Raw genomic sequence first — 7,848 nt, forward strand, 5'->3', positions numbered from 1 at the left:
ACTATACTAACCAGTAAAGGAAAACAGTATAGTAACTAAAACATTATACTAACCAGTAAAGGAGAACAGTATAGTAACTAAAACATTCCTTTCTATAACTATACTAACCAGTAAAGGATAACAGTATAGTAACTAAAACATTCCTTTCTATAACTATACTAACCAGTAAAGGAGAACAGTATAAGTAACTAAAACATTCCTTTCTATAACTATACTAACCAGTAAAGGAGAACAGTATAGTAACTAAAACATTCCTTTCTATAACTATACTAACCAGTAAAGGAGAACAGTATAGTAACTAAAACATTATACTAACCAGTAAAGGAGAACAGTATAAGTAACTAAAACATTCCTTTCTATTACTGTATTAACCAGTAAAGGAGAACAGTATAACTATACTAACCAGTAAAGGAGAACAGTATAGTAACTAAAACATTCCTTTCTATAACTATACTAACCAGTAAAGGAGAACAGTATAGTAACTAAAACATTCCTTTCTATTACTATACTAACCAGTAAAGGAGAACAGTATAAGTAACTAAAACATTTCTTTCTATTACTATACTAACAAGTAAAGGAGAACAGTATAAGTAACTAAAACATTCCTTTCTATCACTATACTAACCAGTAAAGGAAAACAGTATAGTAACTAATTCCTTTCTATTACTATACTAACCAGTAAAGGAGAACAGTATAGTAACTAAAACATCCTTTCTATTACTATACTAACCAGTAAAGGAGAACAGTATAGTAACTAAAACATTCCTTTCTATTACTATACTAACCAGTAAAGGAGAACAGTATAGTAACTAAAACATTCCTTTCTATAACTATACTAACCAGTAAAGGAGAACAGTATAGTAACTAAAACATTCCTTTCTATTACTATACTAACCAGTAAAGGAGAACAGTATAGTAACTAAAACATTTCTTTCTATTACTATACTAACAAGTAAAGGAGAACAGTATAAGTAACTAAAACATTCCTTTCTATCACTATACTAACCAGTAAAGGAAAACAGTATAGTAACTAATTCCTTTCTATTACTATACTAACCAGTAAAGGAGAACAGTATAGTAACTAAAACATTCCTTTCTATTACTATACTAACCAGTAAAGGAGAACAGTATAGCAACTAAAACATTCCTTTCTATTACTATACTAACCAGTAAAGGAGAACAGTATAGTAACTAAAACATTCCTTTCTATTACTATACTAACCAGTAAAGGAGAACAGTATAAGTAACTAAAACATTCCTTTCTATTACTATACTAACCAGTAAAGGAGAACAGTATAGTAACTAATTCCTTTCTATTACTATACTAACCAGTAAAGGAGAACAGTATAGTAACTAAAACATTCCTTTCTATTACTATACTAACCAGTAAAGGAGAACAGTATAGCAACTAAAACATTCCTTTCTATTACTATACTAACCAGTAAAGGAGAACAGTATAGTAACTAAAACATTCCTTTCTATTACTATACTAACCAGTAAAGGAGAACAGTATAAGTAACTAAAACATTCCTTTCTATTACTATACTAACCAGTAAAGGAGAACAGTATAGTAACTAAAACATTTCTATCTATTACTATACTAACAAGTAAAGAAGAACAGTATAATAACTAAAACATTATACTAACCAGTAAAGGAGAACAGTATAACTATACTAACCAGTAAAGGAGAACAGTATAGTAACTAAAACATTCCTTTCTATAACTATACTAACCAGTAAAGGAGAACAGTATAGTAACTAAAAAAATTCCCTGGGCTATAAACTTAAAAAACTAACCCGTAAAAGAGAAAGTATAGTAACTAAAACATTCCTTTCTTACTATACAACCCGTAAAAGGGGAACAGTTTTAGAACTAAAAAAATTTTTTTTAATTACTATACTAACCCGGGAAAAGGGAAAAAGTATAGAAAAAACATTTTTTGACTTAAAACCCGTTTAAAAGGGGAACAGTTTTAAATAACTAAAACCTTTTTTAAAAATTTAAAAACCCGTAAAGGAAAAAAAACAATAACTATACTAACCAGTAAAGGAGAACAGTATAGAAAATAAAAAAATTATACTAACAGTAAAGGAGAACAGTATTAGTACACTAAAAACATTATACTAACCAGTAAAGGAGAACAGTATAACTATACTAACCAGTAAAGGAGAACAGTATAGTAACTAAAACATTCCTTTCTATTACTATACTAACCAGTAAAGGAGAACAGTATAGTAACTAAAACATTCCTTTCTATAACTATACTAACCAGTAAAGGAGAACAGTATAGTAACTAAAACATTCCTTTCTATAACTATACTAACCAGTAAAGGAGAACAGTATAAGTAACTAAAACATTCCTTTCTATAACTATACTAACCAGTAAAGGAGAACAGTATAGTAACTAAAACATTCCTTTCTATAACTATACTAACCAGTAAAGGAGAACAGTATAGTAACTAAAACATTATACTAACCAGTAAAGGAGAACAGTATAAGTAAATAAAACATTCCTTTCTATTACTATATTAACCAGTAAAGGAGAACAGTATAACTATACTAACCAGTAAAGGAGAACAGTATAGTAACTAAAACATTCCTTTCTATAACTATACTAACCAGTAAAGGAGAACAGTATAGTAACTAAAACATTCCTTTCTATTACTATACTAACAAGTAAAGGAAAACAGTATAGTAACTAAAACATTCCTTTCTTTACAAGGTCGTGGGATGATTATAGTTATATTAAGTTTGTATTTTATTTCCTCAATGTCGTAATCTGACTTTTATTACAAATGAATGAATAGATAATGTCACCAGCATTGATGTCATCATAGGGCACTTTCTGCTGTCCATGTCCACCATCTGGTTTCAATATTCAGCTTCAAATCTGAGGTTCTTATATCTTATATCAGAGACATGTATATCTATATATATGTCTCTGCGTTATAGTACTTATCTATCCTTTCTTACCAATCCGTTTCAAATATTTTTCCTGGCCAAAATTATTCTTGAAAATAAAATAGTTGGTGACTCTAGGTTATGTTTTGATGTCACAATTCCTTTTATGGACAAGTTAATCGTGTAACGTTGATTTAAGTGCATTTTTGGGTAATTATTACACAAAATTTATAATGTCAGAAAAAATGAAACAAAGATTGATTACCGTTATCAGCGTTTTTCACTGCAATACCTCTAGGCTTGACCACAGACTTTGTTAGATTGTATGTCTATACGTGCCGAATATTTCTGTCTATTGGCTATACTTAGGACTATGCTACTTCAGTCTGATTTAACTAACTTACTGTACCTTTACGTAACTTACTGATGTCGCTTTCGCGTAGTTTAACTTCCAAATAACGTGAACACACTGGGAGAGTTGTGAATGGCGATTTATCTTTGAATATGACTTTCGGACACATAAAAAAGATAGGTCATGAATACAATTTTGAACTTCCTAGAATCTACTTCTCTATGTGTTATTGGCGTAGTTTTACAAAAACAAACTGATATCATCGACTGATTATCATTAGATATTTGCTTAGTTTTGCATATGTATACTTGTATAATAGAGAGGACTTTGATAAGTTGCGATAACTTACGTCCGATCATTTTGTGTAATACAATTCAATAAAATTTATTTAAATTCAACCCCTCAAGCTGTGGTATATTTACTTTTACGTACTTCAACGGGCTTTGACATATTACATATGCTCATCATTGGCCAAAGTTTAACCTTCTTTAACCTTTTTGAATATAGTTTTAAATATGAAGTTTTAACTCGTAAAATGCTAACGCATTATACCATCGTGCAAAATGACATCATGTTAAACTTGATCAGATCTCATTTTTGACATGAACGAACTATCATAGACCAAAGATTTCAGACTTAATTTCGGTCGGAAAATTTAAGACCAAAATCTCCTTCACATAGTCATCGTCCTTCGTCCGGGATGTCCTCTCTACATTCACTCATCGTCCTACACCCCGGCATGTCCTCTCTACACTCACTCATCGTCCTACACCCCGGGATGTCCTCTCTACACTCACTCATCGTCCTACACCCCGGGATGTCCTCTCTTCATCGTCCTACACCCCGGGGTGTCCTCTCTACACTCACTCATCGTCCTACACCCCGGGGTGTCCTCTCTACACTCACTCATCGTCCTACACCCCGGGATGTCCTCTTTACACTCACTCATCGTCCTACACCCCGGCATGTCCTCTCTACACTCACTCATCGTCCTACACCCCGGCATGTCCTCTCTACACTCACTCATCGTCCTACACCCCGGTATGTCCTCTCTACACTCACTCATCGTCCTACACCCCGGGATGTCCTCTCTACACTCACTCATCGTCCTACACCCGTGATGTCCTCTCTATACTCACTCATCGTCCTACACCCCGGCATGTCCTCTCTACACTCACTCATCGTCCTACACCCGAGATGTCCTCTCTACACTCACTCATCGTCCTACACCCGTGATGTCCTCTCTACACTCGCTCATCGTCCTACACCCCGGGGTGTCCTCTCTACACTCACTCATCGTCCTACACCCCGGGATGTCCTCTCTACACTCACTCATCGTCCTACACCCCGGCATGTCCTCTCTACACTCACTCATCGTCCTACATCCCGGCATGTCCTCTCTACACTCACTCATCGTCCTACACCCCGGGGTGTCCTCTCTACACTCACTCATCGTCCTACACCCCGGGATGTCCTCTCTACACTCACTCATCGTCCTACACCCCGGGATGTCCTGTCTACACTCATCGTCCTACACCCCGGGATGTCCTCTCTACACTCACTCATCGTCCGTCCTTCACCCCGGCATGTCCTCTCTACACTCATCGTCCTACACTCCGGGATAACCTCTCTACACTCACTCATCGTCTTTCACCCCGGTATGTCCTCTCTACACTCACTCATCGTCCTACACCCCGGGATGTCCTCTCTACACTCACTCATCGTCCTACACCTCGGGATGTCCTCTCTATACTCACTCATCGTCCTACACCCCGGGGTGTCCTCTCTATACTCACTCATCGTCCTTCACCGCGGCATGTCCTCTCTACACTCACTCATCGTCCTACACCCCGGGGTGTCCTCTCTATACTCACTCATCGTCCTACACCCCGGGATGTCCTCTTTACACTCACTCATCGTCCTACACCCCGGGGTGTCCTCTCTACACTCATCGTCCTACACCCGGGATGTCCTCTCTACACTCACTCATCGTCCTACACCCCGGGATGTCCTCTCTACACTCACTCATCGTCCTACACCCCGGGATGTCCTCTCTACACTCATCGTCCTACATCCCGGGATGTCCTCTCTACACTCACTCATCGTCCGTCCTTCACCCCGGCATGTCCTCTCTACACTCATCGTCCTACACTCCGGGATAACCTCTCTACACTCACTCATCGTCTTACACCCCGGTATGTCCTCTCTACACTCACTCATCGTCCTACACCCCGGCATGTCCTCTCTATACTCACTCATCGTCCTACACCCCGGGGTGTCCTCTCTATACTCACTCATCGTCCTTCACCCCGGCATGTCCTCTCTACACTCACTCATCGTCCTACACCCCGGGGTGTCCTCTCTATACTCACTCATCGTCCTACACCCCGGGATGTCCTCTCTACACTCATCGTCCTACACCCCGGGATGTCCTCTCTACACTCACTCATCGTCCTACACCCCGGGGTGTCCTCTCTACACTCATCGTCCTACACCCCGGGGTGTCCTCTCTATACTCACTCATCGTCCTTCACCCCGGCATGTCCTCTCTACACTCACTCATCGTCCTACACCCCGGGGTGTCCTCTCTATACTCACTCATCGTCCTACACCCCGGGGTGTCCTATCTATACTCACTCATCGTCCTTCACCCCGGGGTGTCCTCTCTACACTCACTCATCGTCCTACACCCCGGGATGTCCTCTCTACACTCACTCATCGTTCTACACCCCGGGATGTCCTCTCTATACTCACTCATCGTCCTACACCCCGGGATGTCCTCTTTACACTCACTCATCGTCCTACACCCCAGGATGTCCTCTCTACACTCACTCATCGTCCTTCACCCCGGCATGTCCTCTCTACACTCACTCATCGTCCTACACCCCGGGATGTCCTCTCTACACACACTCATCGTCCTTCATCCCGGCATGTCCTCTCTACACTCATCGTCCTACACCCCGGCATGTCCTCTCTACTTGCATCGTCCTACACCCCGGGATGTCCTCTCTACACTCATCGTCCTACACCCCGGGATGTCCTCTCTACTTTCATCGTCCTTCATCCCGTATGTTGTCTTCATCACTCATCGACCTATTCCTCGGGCTAGCCGTTAATAATCAATTTATTGATATAATTATCCATTTGTTCATAACAATGAATATACTTATCAATGTTAATGAGTGTGGACCTTGCCTTATTAAGGTCTACTGGACGGAAATGCCCCTTGGCCAGTATACTACAGTAAACTAACCTGTATGACACTTCACCTGTAATACACGGTTATAATCGGTGTGACTGACAGATGGACCTTACCTGTATGACCACACATGACTGACACACAGGTAGATCCAGCGCGACTGACAGACTGACTCTTCTATATCTACAGCCAGTCGCAGGTCGATACAATACAATCTGACAGCTACCTTTTACCTTCAGTAATCACAGACGTGGCCGCAACAGGGACATCAAGCATCCGAACCAATCGATTTGGGCATCTTACCAATGGCTTGGGACATTCTTCAGAACATTTCCAAATATATAACATATATATTAACTTTGGTAGCGGTTTTTTTTTTTTTTTTTTTTGTTAAATTTTGCTGTTGTCGGGAGACAATGAATCTTTATGAAGGCTGGGAAGGTGGGAGGTTGAATCCCATGACGGCTGGGAAGGTGGGATGTGGAGTCCCACATGTCAGGTTGGGTTGGGGGTTATACCAGTATACCCACACCCACGACATATATGTAACAACACACAATGTACGAGGATTTACAATTTTATTGTACACTTGTGTACATTGTATTAGGGACGTAAACATTTCTGAAAAGAACATTTAGTCTTTAACAAAACATAGTGGGCGCCGTTGCATTTCAACATATATGAGCCGATACGTATGCATTATCAAGCCATGAATGCCATCTGTTTGATATAACCCATTTCACGATTCATTATCTATCGCTACATTTGTATTTCAAATGAACATAGTGGGGGCCTAATTAATGAACGGTGTTCTGAAAAAACTGAAGTATTCTAAAGTGTTTTGTACCAATTTCTTTTGCAGAAAAAGTACAATTAAGTCGTACACGAACGAGATAAATAGTCGTACGAACAGGATAAATAGCCGTACGAACAAGATAAATAGTCGTAAGAACGAGATAAATAGTCGTACGAACAAGATAAATAGTCGTACGAACGAGATAAATAGTCGTACGAACGAGATAAATAGTCGTACGAACGAGATAAATAGTCGTACGGAGAAGATAAATAGTCGTACGAACGAGATAAATAGTCGTACGAACAAGATAAATAGTCGTAAGAACGAGATAAATAGTCGTACGAACAAGATAAATAGTCGTACGAACAAGATAAATAGTCGTACGAACGAGATAAATAGTCGTACGAACAAGATAAATAGTCGTAAGAACGAGATAAATAGTCGTACGAACGAGATAAATAGTCGTACGAACAAGATAAATAGTCGTAAGAACGAGATAAATAGTCGTACGAACAAGATAAATAGTCGTACGAACGAGATAAATAGTCGTACGAACGAGATAAATAGTCGTACGAACGAGATAAATAGTCGTACGGAGAA

The sequence above is a fragment of the Pecten maximus genome, chromosome 7 (assembly GCF_902652985.1).
Source record: "Pecten maximus chromosome 7, xPecMax1.1, whole genome shotgun sequence".
Classification (NCBI taxonomy): Eukaryota; Metazoa; Mollusca; class Bivalvia; order Pectinida; family Pectinidae; genus Pecten; species Pecten maximus.